The 23199-nt window shown below is 49.6% G+C and overlaps 1 long non-coding RNA gene across 2 annotated transcripts; it reads right to left on the reverse strand.

Moving 5' to 3' along the window:
• Window positions 1-15496: 15496 nt before the first annotated feature.
• LOC126962346 (uncharacterized) lies at window positions 15497-17753 on the reverse strand. Of its 2 annotated transcripts, none has more exons than XR_007728658.1 (3): window positions 17623-17753; window positions 15929-16077; window positions 15497-15807 (listed from the first exon to the last, which is right to left on the reverse strand). It is a non-coding gene; the product is annotated as an uncharacterized LOC126962346 (long non-coding RNA). The 2 variants fall into 2 exon arrangements; XR_007728659.1 differs by having other exon boundaries at window positions 17502-17753.
• Window positions 17754-23199: the final 5446 nt, after the last annotated feature.

The raw sequence follows: 23199 nt of genomic DNA on the forward strand, positions 1-23199 counted from the left end.
GATGTCTTATTTTCCTATTTGAATACCTTCTATTTCTTTCTCTTCCCTGATTGCTCTGGCTAGGACTCCCATTACTATGATAAATAGGAGAGGTGAGAATGAGCATGCTTGTCTTGTTCTAGGTTTTAAGTGCAAAGCTTCCAGCTTTTGCCCATTCAGTGTGATGTTGGCTGTGGGTTTGTCATAGGCGGCTCTTAATGTTTTGAGAAATAAAAACCACAATAAAATACCATCTCACCACAGTCAGAATGGCTATTACTAAAAAGTCAATAAATAACAGATGTTGGATAGATTGTAGAGAAAGGGAATGCTTATACACTGTGGGTGGGGATTCTAATTAGTTCAGCTACTATGGAAATTAGTTTGGAGATTTCTCAAAGTACTTAAAACAGAAATACCATTTGACCCAGTAATCACATTACCAGGTGCATATCAAAAGGAAAATAAATTGTTCTACCAAAAAGCACATGCACTTGTATATTCATCACAGCACTATTTACAATAGCAAAGACATGGAATCAATCTATACACTGTGGAATACTATGCAACCATTAAAAATAATTTCCTCTGCAGCAACACAGATTCAGCTGGTGGCCAATATCTTAAGCAAGTTAACACCGAAACAGGAAATCAAGCACCATACGTTCTCATTTATAAATGGGAGATAAACATTGGATACACATGGACAAAAAGATTAGAACAATAGCCTCTGGGAACTACAAGAAGTGGAAGAGTAAAAGTGGAGGTAGGGTGGGAAAACTACCTATCAGGTACGACGCTCACTACCTTGATAATGGGATCATTCATACCCCAAACCTCAGCAACACACAATTTACCCATATAACAAACCTTCACATGTACCCCCTGGATGTAAAATAAATGTTGAACAAATAAATAAATATTTAAAGAGAGAGAGAGATTAGAAACAGAGGAAGTAATTAGAAAATTTCTTAGATTGGAAGGACATGTGTTTCTACACAGAAAGAGTCTACACAGTGTCCAGCACAATGTATAGCAGAAACACCCATGAAGGTGCATCAGCATGAAGATTGAGAATACAGGGAATCAAAAGAAGATCCTAAAACTTCCAGAGGGAAAAACTGGAGAAGAAAGGTTACACAGAAAGAAATAGAAATAAAGGACATTGAACTTCTCAGTAGGCATTCTGGAAGCTAGGCTAGTTCCAGAGTGTAACAGTGATCCATGCCTTGAGGGAAAAGCCCAAGAAGAAATGTATCAAACTCGGATGTTAAGGACGGTCAGAGAGGAGACAAGATTCCCAAAGCATAGCTAGGTGGGACAGCAACGGATGGAGTCCAGGCCTGCCTAAATGTTGCTAAGATGGAAATTACCTTTTGCAGGAGAAGATTTGACTTGGGAGAATGGCACTGGATAAGATAAATGTGGACAATGGATGCACCCCAGAAGACTGGAACTTACTAAACTCCACATCTTTATTTAAGTGGGATTTCCCAGGACAAAAGTCTACAGAAAGATACTAAGAAAGGAAAAACAACAACAAAAGAATAGGAAAGAAGTTTTGCCGAACGGACCCAATAAACAGCATTTACTTTCTTTCCTTCAGCTATCACCGGATCTCTGCTTTAGATTTTGACAACAGTAACCTCAACGTGGCTTTCACTAAATACAAAAAGCTGAAAACATTGCTTTGCCTGCATTAACTGCCCTAATAGCTGAGGATTTGCCTCTGTTTTCTAAATTCAATGGGTCCCTGAATGGTGCTATAATTAGAAGTTCAGAGTTTGGTAGACCCTTGGGATTAGGTTGTACTGTTCCCTTCTGACTCACTTTGGAGTCTTCCATGGGGAGAAGCTAAACTGCTCACCAGGGATGCCAGGTGCATGAATAAAGGGGCAGTGGTTGATTCTGGGGAGCAGTGGCCTCATGGCAGCAGCTGAACAGTCCTCTGGCTGCTGACTCCTCCTTCAGGACAGACTTGCCTCAGTTGAGCACAGGCTAAACCAAGAGGAGTTCAGAGATGAAATGAAGAACCAAGAGCTCTCATCCTTGCAAATGCATTGGAAAGAGCAGCTATAGCCTCGTGTCTCCTCAGTCTCCCCAGGGCGCAGGAGGGCTTCCTAACTGGTGATTCTGGGATGGGCACTAAGGACAGCAACAAGCTTCTTCTCTCTGGATGAGCTTGCCCTTGTGCCTTGTCACCTCCTCCTGCCCCACTGCCCTTCATGTGAGCAATCAGGACACAGGACCCTCATGGACAGTGGTGGTAAGTCCCCAAGCCTCAGCAGCTTCACTGTCATTGCAGGCTCACTATGTAATCTTCCTCAAATGGGAGATTAGGGATCCAGTAGCTCCCACTTTGTTCTTCTGCCATCTTAGAGAGCTCAGGAGGTGGGAAATGTGGAGGACCTCACACCCTACACACTGCCTTGGACAGGAAGTGATAATTGACTTCTGCTCATATTTTCATTGGCAAGAGCTAGCCACACAGCCTCCACCAATTGCAATGAAGGCTGGGAAATACAGAAGAAGAGTACAGACACTCAGCAGGAGAGCGTCAGCCATCCCTACCACCCTCTGACTGCACAAGACAAGCTCCACTGTCCTTGCCTTGGGTTCTCCAGCTTTCCATGGCTTCCACCCAGAGCCCTATGACCTACCTGGGACCCACCCGGATGCCCCTCCCGCATCTACTCCCCCTTTCTGAGCCCTCCTCATTAGTTGCCCATATCCATCCTTCTCTGAAGCCCCAAGATCCTGCTATAGGTCAGGTCCCTGACACTTCCTGCCTGGGACACTATGACAGCCTCCTTCCTCAACCCCTGCCTCGGCTCCTCGCTTCCCTGGTTCCCCTGCCTGAGTCCCCACTGAGTTCTCTCTAAACATAAGCCTGACTGTGTTCCTCTCAGACTTTTAACTCTTGTGACTCTCAACAACCCAAGGCCACAAGGTTGAGTCCAAACTCCACAGAGTCTTCTCAAGCCCCACTCCTGCCTCTTCGGCATCCCTCCCATGACAGTCCAGGAGTTATCCCTACAGAGCTTCCAGCAATTCCCAACACATTTATGCATTTCCTAATTCCAGGACTTGGAATCCTCTTCCCTGCTGCCTGCCTGGTGAACATCCTCTGCTTGCAGGAAGCAGGACTATCTCTCCCTCTGTGAGGGTGCCCATCATGAAGCTGACCACAGAATTAATCATCCAGATCAGGGCACTTCTGAGAATGACAGAGGTCACTAGGTGTGAGTGGGGATGGTCCCAAGCAAACCCTGTCCGTGGGCACCCAGGCAGAGCTGATCTCTCTAGGCTGTGTGCAGCCGACTATGTCCCCACCTCCCCTAATGATTACCTGCCTCACACGACTGTGAGCCCTGCAAGTGCTGCAGTGCCAATTAAAGAGAAATGCAGACTCCTCACCAAAGACAAGAGGACCCAGGCCTGGCCCTGCCACCTCCTGCGTCTCCCTGGCTCTGGTCTGCAGCCTGCACCATGAACATCCCAAACTCACTGCTAAGTGGTCCCCTCGCCTGCCCTTTGATGGTTGGCAACTAAGCTTCATCGGGTCTCTGCAGGCCTTTCCTCCCCAGGTGAACCCAACCACCTGCCACTGTCACATCCTCCCAGCTGGCCCTGCCTCCTGTCTTTCCTGGAGCCACCCTGCCAGAAACCATCTTGTGACTGACTACATTGTCTACTTAAGGGTTTATTGTCACCTTGCCCACTGGAATACAAACTGCACAGAGAGAGGGGTAGGGGGGTGGCTGGTCCTGCAGCTTGTCCTCTGAGTTTCCAGGATCTGGAGCTGGCCCTGGCAGAGTTGGAGGAGCACTCCCAGAACTCCCCCAGGCTGGGAGGCCTCCCTGCCCCACTTCCTCCACCTCTTGGGCCTGGCTCAGCCCTGCCCTTTCATGAACAAATGGAAATGAATACCTCAGGAGGGGCAAGGCTTAGCCAGAATGACCTGGACCCCTGTTCTGTGACTGGGCCTCGGAGCACGGTCTCCAGGGTGACCCCGCCAGTCTCTGCTCTCAGGCAGGCCCGGCCAGGAACACAGACGCCACAGCCACATGCACGCCTTGTCAGACGCAGATCCTCCCGGCTGCACCATAAAACCCTAACTAGGCACATAAAAGCTGCCTGCCAGCCTGCCAGGTGCCTCTGTAGGCTCCAGAGAGGCGCTGACGGGCCCCCAAGGTGGCGAGGGTCCAGGAAACAATGGCACCACAGCTGCATAGGGACCCGGACACCTGGCTCCTGGACATAAGAGGTGTCTCAGCGAGGCTGTGGGTGGTCCGCTTAAAAAACACCAGCCAGCTGCCCCGTCACTCTGAGGGGTAGGAGACCTAGCATCATGGAGGGTGATTTAAAGAATGATGTTTAAACCTCAAGATGCACTGTCAAGGCACATGTTACACAGGCACTATGCTTGTGGAGTCAAAGGTCATTCAAGGTCATGCAGCCACAGCCGGCTTCTCCTCCACCCCTTGCTGTCTGATCAGGACAGCCACTCTCCCTGTCTGCTGCCTTCCATAGACCTCCTCCAGGTCCGGAGAGAACCTCCTTCAGGTCTGTCTGAAGCCAGGTACCACCCCCGTGAGAACAAAGGGCTGTCGCCTCCTGAATCCAGCTCCAGCTAGGGTGGCAGCTTGAGGAGGCGGATGATGACCGGACTCCAAGCTTTGTCTCATGCACCACCTTGTTCAGTGCCCAGCCTCAGCAAGGACCGAGCCCTGTGCCTCTGCCCATGACAGTCCCTGGGCCTCTGAGCTGCCTGCAAGGCCACTCTGCTCCAGCAGCTAGCAGACCCCGCTGCCTCCTCCTCTCCAGGGTCCTGACGCCGTCGTCCTGCTGTCTGTGATTGCCTGAATGCCTCCGAAGTCCAGGGGTATCCTGACCCCCCACTTTAGCCAGACACTCGCAGTTCCTGGGAAGCTCATGGCTGCTCCCCTCTCTGCCTGCATTTCTTTGAGCCCTGCCTACAAAGCCTGTCCTTCTTTGCCTGTGCTGCTTCCTTCCCAGCTCAGTCACCACCTCCAGGAAGCCTTTTGGGCCTCTCCACTCAGGCCCCGTTAGGGTCCCCCAGTGAGAGCCCTGCCATTGCTGCCACCTCCCGCCCGCCCCTCTGTCCTCACCTTGTGCCCTGACCTTACTCTCAGTCCCCAGAAGCTGCCACCCCCTGACCAGCTTTGGACACCCCTGCTCTTAGTTTCTGCAAACCCAGAACTACCTGCCCCAGTGCTCAGCTCATGGAAGTTCCTCAGGAAGCATCTCCACATGGATGTTGAAGAGAAAAAAAAAAATCTCCAAGTCCCACAGGGTGCAGTGGGAGTCCAAAATCGGGACTCCAAAAGGCCTGTGAGCCTGGCTTGGGGAGGCAGGGCTAGCGTCTCCCTAGTTGCACCCAAGGGGCATTCCAGCACCTGCTCCAGCCTTCTGTCATCAGCAGGTGACACAAAGCTCATCCTTCCCGCCAGACATAACCTGACAGGGTGGTTACTCAAGATGGGGGAATAGCCTTGCTGCTCAGCAGACCTTATGGAGTCCTGGGGTTAGGCCAGGGTTCTGGGGTGCAGAGATGACAGCAGAGCCACCTGAGGGGAGGCTTCCTCTGCCACACCATGTAGGGGTCACCCGCCCACCCATTCCGTGGAGCCCCACAGCATCTCACACTTCCTAACACCCCAAATAGAAGCCCTTCCAGCCATCAGAAAGAATGCATAGAAGCTGACGGGTTCAGAGAAGGAGCATGGCTGAGGAGCCCAGGTTATTCTTAATTATTTTCATGCCCCAGGTGAGTCATAAGCCAGCCATTCAAGCTCTTGTACCTCACAGGGTGGGCCAAAAGAAATCCCACCCAAACCAAATAGTTAGCTGTAACAACATACAATAATAACAATTAAATGCAATAACATAAGCTATGCAGGAAGAAACTATAACTGAATATTTAATCTAAGGAGAGAGATGTCACAAGGCTTAAAAGTATCAATGACATGAAGAAGAATTATACTTGCCTTTATAAAAGTGTAAAACTTGATACATAAAAAATAAGCTTAGTAATATCACTATTTTGGGGATAGCAGTTTTAAATACGTACAAAAGCTCTGCAAATATTTGTACTCTTTGAGCAAATAATTTCACTTCTGCAAATCTGTTCTTTGGTACTATTTAGCAAATTATTTGCAAAAGCCAAAATAATTATAAATATGAAAAAAGGTATTTAGGCACAAAGATGTTCTTTTTGATATTGTTTATAATATGAGAAAACTGGAATAAACAGCAAGGGAAGATTGGTTAACTGAACCATGGCAAAGCTAACGAATGAAATACACAGTCAATTGGCTGAACGTAGTGGCTCATACTTGCAGTCCCAGCACTTTGGGAGGCTGAGACTGGCAGATCACTTGAGGCTAGGAGTTCAAGTCCAGGTTGGTCAACATGGTGAAACCCTGTCTCTACTAAAACTACAAAACAAAACAAAAAAAAAGTTAACCAGGCGTGGTGGTGCACACCTCTGTATTCCCAACAAATCGGGAGGCTGAAGCGTGAGCATTGCTTGAACCCAGAAGGTGAAGATTTGCAGTGAACTAAGATCGCGCCACTGCACTCCAGCCTGGGCAACAGAGTGAGACTGTGTCTCAAAAAAAAAAAAAAAAAGAAAAAAGAAAGAAAGAAATATACAGTCAGTTAAAATATGTTTTAATATAGATTTAGAGGATACAAATCCAGTTTTCTTACGCGGATAAATTACATAGTCTGGGCTTTTACTATAACCATCACCCAAATAGTATATACTATACCCTTTATGTAATCTCTCCCCCCTCCCACCTTCCCACCCTTCCAAGTCTCTAATGCCTATTATTCCACACTCTGTGGTGTATGTTTTTGAAAGTTTATTTGTGATATTAAACAAACGCTTATGTTCTAACACTTAGTGACAAAAAGAAAATCCACATCTATTGACTACAGACAGATCGACTGTATGAAAAATAAGACATTCACAGAGAAAGGATGGAAGAGACTTGAACCACCTGGTAATGGTAAGTCTGGGTGGTACAAAAATAGAGAATTCTTTCTATCTCTGCTTTGGAGATGTTCCATGTATTGTCCAATGAGTTGTATGCACATTTATAATAAGAAAGCATCTATTCAGCCCCCTGCAAGTTGGTATTTTTGCCTGACAGCTCTGATGTGGGAGTGCAGGTGCTAATATAGCATCATGGGTGAGGCTTTCTTGGGGTCCCTGGTCACAGAGGGCACCCCTGAAAGTGGGGACAGACACCAAAAGCTGTACTGTGTACCAAAATGGGCAGAAGGAAACAGCAAGCCCCGCAGAGGAATGCATATTGAGAAGCACTCTGATGAGTTTTACCTAAAGTAGAAATATGTAATAAACACTAGAGTGCTAGACTGGGTAACAACAAATGCTCACAAGGAGGAAAATCAGGGGAAATCTAATAGAATTCCAACTGCTTCATTTAGGGCTGAAATCATCTCATGCAATATGTTCATTTGGTTAATTTGAACCTGAAGCAAGGACATCACTGGGCAAAGTGGCACTAGAAGAATCCATCCCAAGTCTAGTTGGCTTTGGAGGGCGTTGGCTTTAACTGTCAGGCTGGCCCTGACAGCAGGAATAGTGCAGAGGCTCAGGAGCTCCCGTTCCGTGGAGCCAGCGGCAGCTGCAGCGTGACACAGGCACTGTGGACACAGGAGGAGAGGAGGTCTCCCCGACAAGTCCTTCCCAGGAAGCAGAAGACACTGGTGGCAGCCCCTCACTACCTCCCTCCTGGGAATCTCCCCAGCCCATCTTCCAAGACCCTCTCGATGCAGCCCCCTCCCTGCTGACTGCCCTCCCAATGGCCCCCATGTCCATAGAAGGTGCCGACCTAACCATCTAGTTTCCTTTGCAGTCTGTTTCACCCTGTGCTCACCATGTCCAGCCCACCATGCAGTTTACTCCTCCCTGAAAACAGCTAAATGTCAGAGAAGGGCATCAATGCATATTATCATGAACAGAGGGAGTCCCAGGAGGCAGCACCTGGCATCGGAGGAGGATGGAGGGGTGTGGACAGAGCTTGGCCAGGCAGGGGGTCATCGTATGCATGTGTATGGGGCCCGGTCGGCACAGCAGGATGTGGAAGGGAGCAGAGGGGTGGCTGGGGGCTGGCGATCCCACAACCCTGAGTGAGCAGCAGCATGAGCTTGGAGGAGTCAGGAGCCAGGTTTCGTGGGCAGCAGGGCACTGCCACAACTCCCCGCCCCGCCACCAGAGGACCTGGCTTCTCCTAGGATGGCCTGAGAGGGAAGGAACCAAGGCTGAGGCCGGCACACACAGGTGGAGGCCAGAGTGTGGATTGATCTCTGGGTTCTTCACCCAGCAGGCCGAGGAGCTGTTCACACGATGGCCTTGGATCGTCTCCACGCTGGAAATGGAGGTGTAGGAGGACATTGTCCCTGTGCAGGCCACGGTGGGACAGGAAGAAACCAGCAATGCCAGCCCTGGTGGCACTTACTGTAGCTTTTCTCGGCCCAGGACTGAGGGTTTCCTGAAATGCGGGATGTTCAGTGCTAAAACCAGGAGGATTCAGGGTAGATGAAGATGATCACCATAGCCCGGCGATGAGCCGAGAGCTGCATGTGCTTTCCACAAACCTTTTGCTCTTCACAGCACCCCGAGGAACGTTCATCATTATCTGCATTTTTCAGCAGAGGAGCCTGCCAAAGCCTTGTACTGGTAGCAAGAAGCTGGCCCCAGAGAGGCTGATCCCAGAGGTGAGCCGGGCACAGCAGCCCTAGCAGCCAGGAAGGAGGCAGTGCTGAGGCAATGTGCAGGAGCCCCAGGGTCTCCAAGGTGCGAGGGGCTCAGCCACCAGCCTGAATCCACAGCTCTGCTTGCTGGGTCCACCTACACGGGGCAGGTTAGGTCCACGGGAGGGGATCAGGGCTCTACCCACAGAGGTAGAGGCACACAGATCACAGCATTGCTTTAGCTGTGATGGTATCCAGCTGGATGTAAGCCCGCCAATGCCTCCCAGAGTCTGACCTACTGCAGATAGGAGGTGGCGCGTGGAGAAGGGCCATGGCGACAGGGGAAATGTTAGCAAGAAACCGAGAAGGTCCCGGGAGGCCAATATTGTGAGTCCTCTGGACTGAAGAACACCGGTTGGGAGATACTCTGTAGCCTGGAGCACATTCACAACGGTGGGAAGGAGTCAGGAAACACACTGAACTTCTGTGTAAACAATAAATGATGGGACAGAGTAAGTGAAAACAATCTACCTGTTAAAAAATCATGCCACCATAATAAGTAAGTCTGGTTTCATAAAAGCTGGGCTCTGCTCAAGGGATATAGAATGTACTGGACATTCATCATTTTGCATGTCCCAAACAGCTCACCCTTCATCAAATAGCAAATCCCTCCACCACCAAGAGCCACATACCTCCTTCCACAATTGATCCAGACTTGGGCACCTGCCTCATGCCAGGCCAATCAGTCCACCTCTGGCATCCCCAACCTGGGCTGTCAGGGAGTCATGCCTTTCCTCCTTGGTCATAAACCATGGCAGAGAGGGCTCAGAGATGCTGGACTCATGACCTCCATACATTCACCCCCTCCACTAATCTGTCATAGGAGAGAATGATGCTGATACCTGAGACCAGAAGAAAATGTTTATGGCAGTAGTTGGCAAACTACAGCCCACAGGCCAAATCCAGGCCACCATCATTTTTTTATTTTTATTTTTTATTTTTACTTTCATTTTTGAGACAGAGTCTCGGTCTGTTGCCAAGGCTGGAGGGCAGTGGCGCTATCTTGGCTCAGTGCAACCTCCTCCTCCTGGGTTCAAGCAACTCTCTGCCCCAGCCTCCCGAGTAGCTGGGATTACAGGCACCTGCCACCATGCCCGGCTAATTTTTTGTGGTTTTGGTAAAGATGGGGTTTCACCATCTTGGCCAGGCAGGTCTTGACCTCTTGACCTTGTGATCCACCCGCCTTGGCCTCCCAAAGTGCTGGGATTACCGGCCTGAGCCACCGCACCCCGCCCATCATTTTTGTATATAAAGTTTTATTGGCACACAGCCATGCCCATGCATTGACATATTGTATATAGTTGCATTCACAGGCACAGTTAAAACCATATGGCCCACAAAGTCTGTAATATTGACTGCCCGGCCCCGAGAGCAAACATTTGCTGCCTGTGGGTCCACATGGCAGTCGGAATGTTGATAGGGCTACCTTACACATCACTCTCACTTTACGGTAGCCAAGCAGTAATTACGTCGTCAATTAACACCAAAGCTGTTTTCATTCTGAAGAGGGAGAGAGGGGAGAAGAAAAGAAGGAAGGGAGGGAGAGAGGGAAGAGGAGGAAGGGAGGGAAGAAGAAGGAGGAGGAGGGAGGGAGCAAGGAGGAGGAGGGAAGGGGACAGGGAGCAAGAAAGGAGGAGGGAAGGGGCAGGAGGGAAGAAGGAAGAGGAGAGAAGGGGACAGGAGGAAGGAAGGGAAGGGAGGGAAGGGGAGGGAGGGCAGGGAGGGAGGCTGACAATGTGGAAGTCCCTACTTTGAGTTTTCCAGAAGGCTAGCTCACCCCTTCCTCTAGGCAGTTTTGTTATCTCAGCCAATTAATCCTTCATTCTCAGTTGTTCCAGTTTAGCTTTGGCTTATATCGTCAATGATGTCTGAGTAAATCATGGAGGAGTAGCAAATCCTGCTAGAATCATAGGAAACTGACAATTGTTCAGAGCTGAGCATTTCCCGCTGTGAACTTTTCCACCCTCCTGCCTCATGATTGGTGCTCAGAAGGGAGGCCAGAGGAAAGAAGGGGGTGGAGGGGCTGCACGTCATCGAGGGCATCAGCCCCCTGTGTCATGGTTCCCTTCCTCCCCTCCCATGGTCCTGCAGCAAATTCCCTAACTCCCCAGGCACCTTCCATGGGAGAGACTCTCATCAGCCACTGTCCCCCCATGAGCCTGAGGCAGAGGACAGCCACCTGCAGGACAGCTTTACAAAGGGCTGCTTGGAGCAAGTCCCATTCCAAGGGGGAAGGAAAGGGCTGTGGAGGCAGTGGGGGATTCTGAGAGGGCTCCTGGGGGAGACAAACTTGACCCTGGGACTTGCAGGTGGAGAAGATTCAAGGGTAGGTCTAGGGGATGACATGTCAGGCTGAGAGAATGGCTGAGGAGGCTTGTGTTTGGGAGGAAGGAGTATGTGGGCAGGAAATGAGAAGACACGCAGGTGCCTAGAAGAGAGGTGTGGAGAGGGATAGGGACCATGTGTGGGCATCTGACACAAGCGTCATGCCACGGAAAGAGACAGGTGGGGTCCCACAAGCAGGAATGTGGCAGGGGCACCTCTGTCATGAGGAAGATTGCCCTGTGGTCTTGAGGAAGGAGCCTGAAGAAGTGGGTCTGGCATAGGGACCAGCAGCAAGAGAGCATCAAGACCTGGATAAGAAAGTGTGCATGTGCAGAGCAGGCAGAGAGGAGTCCAGGAGACGAGCATCACAGGACCGGCAGCTGGCTGGGGATGAGGGGAAAAGAGGGAGGAGCCAGCCATGAACCTTCAGCTCCACAGCACCATCACAATATGGGAGCAGGCACAGAAGGAGCAGCAGAAGATCCCTGGAAGCAAACTTGGTATCCCAGAGCCACTGGGAAATGCCAGCCTGAGGTCTGGGTGGAGATGCCGGATTGGGAAGTGGATGGAGACGTTCTGAAAGAAAAGGCACAGAATAAACAGAGAATCCTGAGTTCAGAACTTAGCAAGAAATGGAGCTGTCAGCCCAAGAGACCAGAACTGAACCATGTCAATAGCCTCGAGGGCTTTTAAGCAGGTGCAAGATGAGGGAGATTTCAGCCTGCACCTTGACTACAGCCTTGAGAGAGACCCTGAGCTCAATCACAGCTGAACCGCTAACCTACAGAAGCTGTGAGATAGAACTCGTGTGTTGTTTTGAGCCATAATAAGTTAGCGGATAATTTGTAACTAAAACACATTCCCTCTTCTCTCATCTTCATCTCTTCTCCTCCTCTTCCTTCTCCTTTTTTTCTCTTCCTCCTCCTCTTCCTCCTTTTCTTTCCCCTCCCTCCTCCTCCTCCTTCTCTTCTTCCTGCTCCTCTGCCTCCTCCTCCTCTCCTCTGCTGCCTCAGTTCCCTTCAGTTAGAGACAGGTGTCTCTGTATTACAGGGACCTTGGCAGCACCAGCCAGGTCTGGCCACCTGACATTACTCCACCTCAGCAAACTGAAGAGCAGGGCTCTCACCACCAAGTCTGCTTAGGAGAATCCTATAGAACAATGATAAACCCAACTTAGGATTTATCCTGGGATTCACTGTGGCTGGGGGAAGGTGTTAGGACCGGCAAGGTCATAAACCAACCCCCTGGCATGGCAGTTAGGCAGCCTCTCAGACAGGCAGCTCCAACGAGCCTCATGTGCGGTTTGGGGGAAGTCTTCTTCCACAGAAAGGAGAGAGCTATTTCAAAAATAAAGAAGGCAGGAAGCCATGCAGGCAGACAAAACAGCGAGTGAGGGGTGGAGTGGCAAGGTGGAGGGTGGGGTAGGGGAGACTGGGGCGAGGGGCCAGGCCATCAGAGTGCCCAAGGCAGAACTCCAGGGTGAAGGGCTGCCCGGGGCAGAGGGGTGAGCCGCTGTGTCCCAGAGACAGAGGGTGGGTGAGAAGAGGAAGGGTACATTCCACCTGCTGCTCAGACCCCATGGGGAGGTGGCAGTGTGGGGAGATCCATTGACAGCTGAAGTCACCAAAGAAAAAGGAGATTGTGATGCCTTCCAGGTCACGGAGTGGGCACTGCGCTGGCCAGCACCGAAAGCATGGTTGAGGAGGCCAGGCTCAGAGGGGTTCCCAGACATGCTCCACCTTAAGTGACCCTGAGCAGTGCCCGGCCTGTTCGTTGTCTGCACCATGTGAGGTAAGGGGCAATTCAATGGCAGCAGCAGCTGCCAACCCTTCCCTGCACTGGCAGCCTCATCTCCCCAGGTGGAAAGTGCCCGTGAATCTCAGGAGCCGGTGGGCGGGATGCCCTGCAGGCTTGCACACTCGCTCGGCCAATGTCTGCCAGGCTGCCGTGCCAGTTTCCTAACACTGCATAACACAAGTCCACAAGTTTAGCAGCTTAAAACAGCACACTTGTGTTATCTCACAACTTCCATGGACCCGGAGTCTGGGCACAGCTTGGCTGGGGCCTCCAGTCAGGTTCCCACATCGCTGCCATCCAGGTGTTCTCCAGGCTGCAGACCTTTCCAGAGCCCAAGTCCTCCCTCTCCCAAGCCCCTAGCAGCTATAGTACAAGGGCCCCGCTTTCCTGTGGGCTGTCATCAGCAACGGCTCCAGCTCCTAGAGACCCATGACAGGACCCTTTCTCAGGACACGGCCAGCATGGGAGCCCTCTCTTCATAAAGGGCCTAGGCCTCCATTCAAGGGCTGTCACCGGATTAAGGCAGGCCCACCCAGGATAATATTCCTTTTCATTCCATCAGAATCAGCTGGTTTGGGGCCTTAAATTACATACATACAAAATCTCATCACCTCTGCCATATAACACAAGCGAATCCCAGGAGTGACATGCGTCATATTCAAAGGCCCCACCCCAACTCAGGATGGAATTGCCATGCACAAATGCACCAGGGGCAGAATTCTGGGGGCCACTTTAAAATCCTGCCCTGTGTCTCGGCCCACATGGGGTCCTGAGCAACAACAGGCAGTAAGAAAGATTCAGCGCTCGAGGCCCTTGCTGGCCTGATGCAGATGAGACGTGGAGAAAGATTATTCCACACAGTGGGACATATCTTACGAGAAGACACGACTATCTCTGAAACGCAGGGGCCAGTGCCTTGGCAAAGAATGGAGTCTTGGGGCTGGTTTTTGCAGGGCGCTTATTCACCTGACTCAGAGGGGCTCCCAGGCGGAGAAATTGCTGGTGTAGGCATTGCCCAGGTCGCCATCCTTCAGTGAACCACCTTCACCGTGCCTGCCATCGCTATCATTTACTTAGCTGTTTTTTTAAAAACCCACTCACTCTGTTTTACTTAAATTTATTTTAAACAGAATCTTTAAATCTCAAGTATAAATGGAAAACCAGCATTCCTTGTTATAAATAGAAGTTAACCATAAAAATAAATAAAAGAAGCATGGGCTCATGAATTTCTTATGAACCTGCCAGCTGCTCTTCCTGTGAACAAGGGGAATCAGGAAGTGTGAGAGAGATGTTAGAGAAATACCAGAAGAAGAATGATATTTTTCAGAAAGGTGGAAAGGCAATGAGGAAGTAAGCAGTTGTCATGTTGAGACACACGGCCACTCTAGGTGCCCGAGTCCTGCCATCTCACGTGCGGTGCCCCGGAACCAGACTCGGGGTAGAAAAATGAACATGGTGGGTTGATGAGGGCAGAACCTGGGAACATCGCCACCCAGAAGGGGTGAGAGAAGCTGCTGGACAGAGGGGGAAGTTGACTAGGATGCAACTACAATGGGGGCTGTGGCTGTTCCCACAGGCAGCTCTGGGGCTGGGATGGCCCCTCAGTGTTGTCCCAAATTGAGACTAGGGAGCCCAGGCTTTTGTACTGCCATGTGGTCCCAGCTGGGAGATGCAGCTGCCCCGGGGAAAAGCAGGCATGGCCGCGGGCAGGGCAGCTCCTTTAGGCTGCAGAGGACAATTCCTGGGGAGGGTTTCAGCCAGGAGCCATCAGCAGGCACCACCCCTGAAAGCTGGGAAATGGGGGCCTCAACCTTGAAGGGCAGAGCTGGGCAGCTCTATAGCATCCTCTACAGGCGTCCCTCTCCACAGCTGCATCCATTTGTTTTGTAGCGTCCCGTTCTACCTGGGAACAGCTCCCCCAGGACGCTGCCTTGTCTCTTTTTTCCCAGGAATACTTACAAGAGGAAGAAGGCGAAAGGGGTGATCACAGTGCCTGTGCTGCAGCTGGGCTCAGGACCACGGGTACTCACCACCTCCCTCCTCTGCCACCCATTCTAGGTTCTCCAGGTTCTCCTCCACCTTGGCTAGTGCCTCTGCTGCTCTAGGGGCTCACATGGTGGGTGGCGCCGACTCTCGCCCCAGAGAGTTGTCATGCCCTTCTCAAGCTGTGGCTCCTGGCCTTGTCCATTTGTCATCATAATTGGGCAGGGAGGTACCAGGAAATGACCCAGTAGATCACCTGGATGCTAAACACATCCTCCCTGCCCCAGTGTGTGACAGCACAGGTTTGATGACCTGTGCAGGATGGAGACTCCCCTACTGCCCACCAGTCTCTAGACCTAGGAGCTGGGAGGCTTGACAGCACCTGTCACTGAACATGAAAAGGGAATTTGCCATGTCCCCTGGAGGAAGCATTCCTCCTCCGGGCACCAGGACCTTTAGACCCCCTATGCTGAGCACTCAGGGAGCACAGAGTGCCCGGGTGGGCCGCTAAGTGTTACGATGAGCAATGCCACTCCTGTTTCTGTGCCTTGGTTCCTGGACCCATGATTTCTACTGACTGAGACACAGCAACACACATTGGCCGTTGGTCTGGGGTAAGTATTGTGTTGTGGAGGATGGCCTCCCACCCTCTCAGAGCATCCTCTCCAGATGATGCTTCAGCCGCACTTTCCAATGCTCTATCACGGGGATGTGCCAGAACTGGTCAATCCCATCGGCCTGTGTTCACTGTGGTGCCTCCTTTGCTGCGAGGTGAGTCCCTTGGTCCCATGCTCTGTCACACAGGATCCTGAAGGAGGATATCAAATGCTTTCTGAGTTTTGTGATGCTGACTGAGGCTCTGACGGCAATGTCCATTTGATCCCTCATGACAGAAGTGGTATAGTTAACATGGCCCTAGGACAAGAAATACACATACTAGTAAATGTATACTGGGACCTGCCCCATGGGGATGAAAACCGCTTCTGTGTTCTTGAATGGGATGAAGAATACATTCACCAGGTCAGAGGTGACATACCAGATTCCTGAAGCCATATCAATCTCCTCTAGCCAAGATCCCACATCTGGCACAGATGCTGTGGTAAGGGCTATTCACACATCGCTTGGTGAATTTGCAGTCATCACTGTCGTTCTCTAGCATACGTCTGGTTTCCTGTAGGGGCCAGACTGGTGAATTAAATGAGGAGAGCATGTAACCATAACAGCTGCATCCTTTAGGTTTTTAAGGATGGCACTAATCACTACCATTTCCTTTGGGACATGACACGGATTTTGATTTATTAATCTGGCCAGGACAGGGATGAGGCAATGGTTTCAGACACTTCTCCTTGGACTCCTCTACTATGGTAACTCTTATCCCACAAGTTTCAACGTGCCTTCCCCACTCTTCTAACTCTTGCCCTGTAAGCCAAGCAACCCATGTAAAGTTCTGCCAGCTACCAAGGATGTTTGTTGCAATTCTGTATTTGAGGAGTAGGGAAACCGCTGTGGATGAGTCCACAAGCCCAGTGAGCTGGGCTGCACCATGATTCATTGAACATCTGGTTTCCACAAAATCCACTCTAGCAGGGGAGTTATAATGAGACCTTGGGTCCTTGGTATCAGTGTCAACCTGGACCATGTGTCCATTTATTCTTGACGTGTCTGGATGTTTCCCTTCCCTCAGGTTCAGTGGTTGCCTGAGTAAATGGTGATAGGTCCCTTTGGAGAAGGATAGGAAATCACCACCATCTATCCTTGCTGTGGTGTTTGCAGGCGCCTTCCTCCTGAGGTCCCAGCCTCTCCCTCACTCAAAGTGTTCAGGTATAGAAACTGACTCGAGCCCATCAAGGGATTGTGACTGTTTTTGGAGTGGCTGCCCTCGGCCTCATTTATCCATCCTTGATTTGTCTCAGTTTGTACAAATTGAATGGTGCTCTTGTGGGCTGCCCATCAATATGACTCCCAGCGACTGCAGGTTTGATTAAGCATCTTCATAGCTCCCCAGGAGTTGGGAACCCTGGCTGAAATCTGACCGCACCTCTCATTTTGATAAGTGCATCTACTTTGATTTGGACAGCAAAGTACTCCATTATTTTGGGATACTTTCATCCTCATTTCTGCTAGGGAGCCCAGATCAGTAACAATACCCTCTACCCTCAGCCCCAGCCTACAGATAGAAGCCATCCCTGAGCTTTGCATGTTGCTGTTGCCCCTTTCACCATTGGATTTCTTATCACTTTGGTAAATGGAGAGTCCTCCGAGTCCTTCCATGGAACATATAGGCTGGTGGCTTTCCAGCCTGTGTACCATTTCTAATCCAGCATGTCTGCTCTCTGAGCCTTCAGTCCATTCTTCTATCACTTACCACAGCTATTTCAGCATTGACATGTCACTTAGGGCAGGCCATTGCTTTTTCCAAGTGTCCAAGGGCCAACCCATAAACATATCAGCCCCATACCCTAGAGCCCTTGCCACGGTGGAAAACCGGTATCATGGAATCGTGCTCCTGGATTGACGAACTCTCCCTTATTCACTTCCATATCCAGTCCCCCTTGATTCAGCACCCTTGGGGCCCATCCCAATCATACTCCCTCAGGTCCTGCTTATACCCGGTGACTCCGCAGATCCTCCAGTCTACAGTATTATTCCCCGTGGTGGGCCCGGTGTGTCCGGAGTTGGTTCCGCCCGTGGGTTCCCGGTCTCGCTGACTTCAAGAATGAAGTTACTGACCTTGGCAGTGAATGTTACAGCTCTTAAAGATGGGACGAACCCAGAGAGTGAGCAGTGGCAAGGTTTATTGTGAAGAGCAAAAGGACAAAGCTTCCACAGCATGGAAGAGGACCCGAGTGCCACTGCTGGCTGGGGTGGCCAACTTTTATTCCCTAATTGGTCCCCTACCATGTTCCGTTTCTGTCCTATCACAATGCCCTTTTTTAATCCCCCCTGTGATTGGCTACTCTTAGGATCCTCCTGATTGGTGTGTTTTACAGAGTGCTAATTAGCGTTTTACAGTGCACTGATTGGTGCATTTTGCAGAGTGCTGATTGGTGCATTTTACAGAGCACTGATTGGTGCATTTTACAAACCTCTTGTAAGACAGGAAAGTTCCCGATGGGTGCGTTTTACAATACTTTGGTAAGACAGGAAAGTTTCCCAAGTGCCCCCTTGACCCAGGAAATCCAGCTGGCCTCACCTCTCACTGGGACTTCCCTGGCTGAGCGAGGTGGTGACATAAGCCCAGGTTTCATCTGGCAGCCAGGGGACAGGTAAAGGTAGATTATGAGAGGAGTGCATGCTACATCTTTATCATCTTCAAGCAAAGTGGGCAGAGCCCACCTCCCCAGGCCCAGAGTGTTCAAGGAAGTATAGGGTTTTAAGACTCTTGAGTACATCCACCAAGATGCCCCCTCTCCAAGTCTCAGGGCCCGACCCCTGACTTTAGCATAACAGAAGTGCTGAGGTTAAGAAGGGCCTGAATTTGGCATAACAGAAGTGTTGGGGTTAAGAATCAAACCATTCCTGGAGCTCTGCTATCTTCATATGTAAGTCCTGAGCCCGGTCCTCAGCAGGACTGCCTGTAAGAATTGAGGGTTTCTTTATATGGTGCCACAATCCTCCAGTTCTCACTCTGCCTTAAATTAGTGTTTCATTGCTCTCAACCTTTTATTGTCTATCTCCAATGCATCCATGGCACTTGACAATCCCACTGTCTTCAGAATTATTCCTTCCCCTGAACCTCTCTAACCCCTAAGAAAGTGACCCCTCCAGCTCACCACCACAGCATCAGGCCATGGGTAGTCCAGTTACAGCGCCACAGAGCCCTCATTGCCACTAAATGTCAGATGATGAGGGCTTCAGATACCACCTTACAGTCCACTTCCTTAGATCACTCCTGGCATGAACTATCTCAGGTTGGGTAGGGACTCTGAGATAGAAATTTGAGTGCAGAAGTGTATGGGAGAGTGCTAGGGAGACCACACCAATAAGGGAGCGGAGGGACCAGGATAACCAGAGGGAGAAGCTAAATGACACAGTGGTATAGACAGCCTTGGAGCCAGGTGGCCCTACAGTGCTTTCCAGGCCCCTGCACCTAGTCACTGGGTTTGGCTGTCCCTGGAGTGTGAGATAACTTGAGTGAGGCTGCTCCTGTCGACCTTCCTGAGGAAGGGCTCCACTGTGAGCCCTCAGCAGACAGAAGTCTTGGCAGCTGAGGCCACGAATGCCTGGGTGCTGGCGACAGGGGAATTAGCTACAGCTACCTTAAAGCCATGGGGAGGGGCCTGGGATGAGAACTCAAGGAATGAAGCTGCTGTAAATTCTGGGACAGGAGAGGACGCATAGGAACAGAGGCTGGGGAAAGACTCCACCAGGACAGAGAGGCCAGATGGTTAGGGCTTAAATGCCGGGACAAGGACAGAAGGCTTTATCCATCCCGTGAAGGACAGTAGTCAAAGGTTTTGAGCAAGATTATTTGGGAGTGATAAGGAGACTGTGAAGCTACAAAGGGGTCCTAATTTTCAAAGTATCCCCTTGGCTGCCTCTCCCATAGACTCCTCTTAACTGGCTGGCTCTCTCTGTCTCTCTCTCTCTCACACACACACACACACACACACACACACACCACTGCCCTCCTCCCCCAAATCGGTTCCCTTCAAATTGTCACTCCCCACAGTGCTGCATTCATGCGTCAGTTCTAAATAGCCCCACTGTTCAGCTTTAACGAGAAGTAATACCAATTCCCATGTTTGCTCAGAGAGCACCATATTTCATCAAACCAGAGCCCATGCCGGCTCAGATTACTGACCGAGACAATGTTCTGTAATCCTAGTTTATTCACATGTCACGGGTATTTTAGCAAAACAGAAATGAATGGCCCCCACCACCCTAGGAAGTAACGGGAGAGTTGGGTCCCCGCCCAGGGGAAGTCATGCTTTCTCTTGCCACGGTTCTCAGAGGAGCTGACTTTGATTCTCTGTGCTTTTCCCAACTTTAAGAAAGAGAATATGGGCTGAGGAGGAGTCACAAAGTGGGTAGTTATTTCCCTATAAAATGTTAACTCCACGGATGGATTTTGCCAGAGCAAAAATAAAATCTGTCATTGATTATAAAGTCCTTTGTGCTTGTTATTTCACAGATTTATTACGCTCTGGCCCGGCGGCCTGGGGAGGCCCTGGGGTTCCTGTCTCTAGCGCCCCACAGCTCATACCCCAACGGGAACAGGGACTCACTTGCATTTCTTTTGTCCTTAAGAGCCAGGAGCTTTGAAAATCTAGATGAAGAGCTGTGAATCATCCTCCCAATCTTTGGACAAGAATCCGTAGACACAGACAATAACAGCATAACAGTTCCTTAGTAGAGGTCTATGACTTCCTCATCAAGGAAACATTCCCTTTCCTTTTTTTTTTTTTTCTTTTTTTTTTAGTTGTTGGCACTGTGCACTAAGAAACGAATTTCCTCTGCAGAGTAAATTCTCTGCAGAGAACAGCCAGGCTTGAACCTCTCACCAAATCTGCCAGTCTGGGTCCACTTTAAATGTGCTACAACTTCTTTCAAACACACAGCAAATGAAAAGAACGATCCCAATGATCAATGCAATTTAGTTAGTATCATCTCACTTTAAAATCTGGCCAAGAATCCTCATACTAGCCTGCTCTTGTCCCCATCTTAGAGTCGAAAAAACTGACGTCCAGAGAAGGCAAATAACTTGCTTAACATCACACAGCTAAGTAGCAGCGAAAACAGGGACGTGAATCTAGTCCCAATTGACTCCACAGGGTCATGGGAACCCCCTCACTTCCAAGAACGTGTTAACATGGGGCCACAGAACCAGGAGGAGAGCACAGGAGCTGCAGCAGAGCCTGGAGGCCAGACTTCTCACTTAAAGAAGAGGCTCCCAGGATTCCAGAGAGGCAATGGGGCTGCCCCAGGGTTACAGAGCTAGTTAGAATCACACACTAGCTCTGCTACAAATTAACTGGACAATATCATTAAACAATCACTTGGGAACATTTATTTGGGGACAGATTCTTGATGAAACCAAACAAGCTTGCTTTTCAAAACTACCCAGGGTTTGTTTTACTTCCTTACTTGGGTGCAGAGCTTCATAACTACGGAGTCTCTTCACTCCTTGCTCACGACTTTCTGAGCTGAAGAAAACCCTGCTATCCCAGAGTGCACAGCAAGGAGACCTAGAGAACTAAGGGCCCCCTCTTACCTGTCTGGAGAGAACACTGTTCACTCCAATCAGCAAGTTCAAGACTTCAGCAACCCTGGTAATTGCAGTGTACGGAACTCCCAGAACCACGATAATTTTGCAGGAAGCTGTCAGAAATCACAGATCTCAGGACTTGTCTCCACAATCTGCCATCTCAACTCTTATTTTGAGCTGTGGCCTGAGCTATTAAAAACAAAACATTCTCGTGGGCAAGCTCCACAATTAGCCTCATTTCCACACTAGAAAAACTGTTCTGCATGAGCTGAAATTGCACGGAGATTGTTTCTTGTCACAGTGATGCTGTTTCAAGGGCCGTGCTGAGAGCCAGCGAGGATGTGACCCAGTGGTAATCTGAATTGCTTCACCAAACACATTTTTATCCCATCATCTCGGCTACATGAAAGGGGGCCACAGTGCTCGTGTTCAAGACTTTACAGTCCCGCTGTTCAGTAATAAAATGAGGCAAGAAATATTAGCCGTCCCTGGCTGATGCCTTAATTCTTTCCCAACAATGTCAGAGAATCTGTACCCTACAGGTTTTAGTGCTGGCTAAAGCCTGACCCTCAGGCTGGCTTGAATGGAGCGGGAATGAGTTAAGGAGAGCCAGAAGGCTTTAATGGACACGGATTCCGAATAGCCCAGCTTGTGCGGGCCTCCTGCGGACTCACCCTCCTTTTCACAGGCCTCGATTGTGTATGGCCCCAGCAGAGACAAAACTACCCATGAAGAGAGGTTACCCCCAGCCGGTGCAGGTCAGAGGCATTCTGGGGGGGAAGGGGAGAGGGGGACAGAGGGGAAGTGAGGGGCACATGGAGAAGGAGGGAAGTAGGGGTGGGAGTGGGGGAAGGGACTACTGAAAGATAGTCTGATCATTTATAAGGAGAGATTCACTAAGTCCCAGGCTGAGACCCGATCATCTCACCTCCAGGCAAACCATTTTTGAAAACTGGTTCAGAACAAATGGGAGCTATCCTAATGGGAAGGTGAACACACTGTGATGTAGTTTTCAAAATAAATAAAATGCTTTTCTCTGGTTTTTTAAAAGCTACAAGTCTGAGGTTCAGAAGCTCTTAATAGGATGGCCTCTCATTTGACACTGCAAGATTTTAAAAAATTACAAATGGGTCGTGTTTTACACACCAACAGCAGCTTTTTCCAGCAATTTTTCAATTATTGCATTGTGAGCCCTCCAAGAAAAGTAACTATTTTGGCTCACAGAGCCCAAAGTTACCAAGTAGAGGGAACAGCCTGTTCACAAGTTTGCAAATAGTCCTTTGAAATGTAGCATAGACTGTATCTGGGAGCTTTCTGGAAGAACATGGGCTTGAAGTGGTCCTTTCCTTCCCTCTCAAGGGTCCTTAAACTTTTTAGGTGGGTCTTGGGCCCCTTTCTAAGTCTAGGGAAGCCAGTGAACCCCTTCTTAAAAGAATAGTTTTAAATACATAAAATATGCAGAGTTACAAAGGAAGAAATTACATTAGAATGTAGTTATCAAAAATATTTAAAAACAATTTTGCAACATAGTAACTATATTCCTTTTTGTTATCCAACTAGCAGTAGGCCTAACTGAAATCATAATGAGAAAACATGATACTTTGATAAATTTGCAACCACTTTCAAGTGATATGAAAATATCTGTGGATGGTGCCTATTGGTGAAAAAGTCACTAATACCACTGTGGTTGGTTGCTTGCATTTATAACATTAGTTAATGCTAAGTTTCAGTTAGAGTTAATGAAAATAAAATGTATTTTTTTTCACCATCAAGTTCATAGGAGCCCTTGAATTCTATCAATGGAGAAGAAATCCTGCTAGAGGCAAGACAAAGATCAGGACCTTCTGCCCCAGGGTTAAGCTGAGGGGCAGTGGGCCAGGGACTCACTACACCCTCACTTCACTGGGAACCCTTCTTAAGAAAGCCACTGCTTCCTCTCCTCCTGCTCTGATGCTTTGGAAATGATTTTAAAGGCAAATTGAAAGCACGTCTTACCCCTGCAATCCTGAAGGCTACATGTCCAAAGATTAATAAAGACCTTTGATGTGTTTCTTCAACAACTGGAATTACTGTTGCCAAATAAAGGGCTGGTTAATCAG

Source organism: Macaca thibetana, chromosome 9 (genome assembly GCF_024542745.1).
Source record: "Macaca thibetana thibetana isolate TM-01 chromosome 9, ASM2454274v1, whole genome shotgun sequence".
NCBI lineage: Eukaryota > Metazoa > Chordata > Mammalia > Primates > Cercopithecidae > Macaca > Macaca thibetana.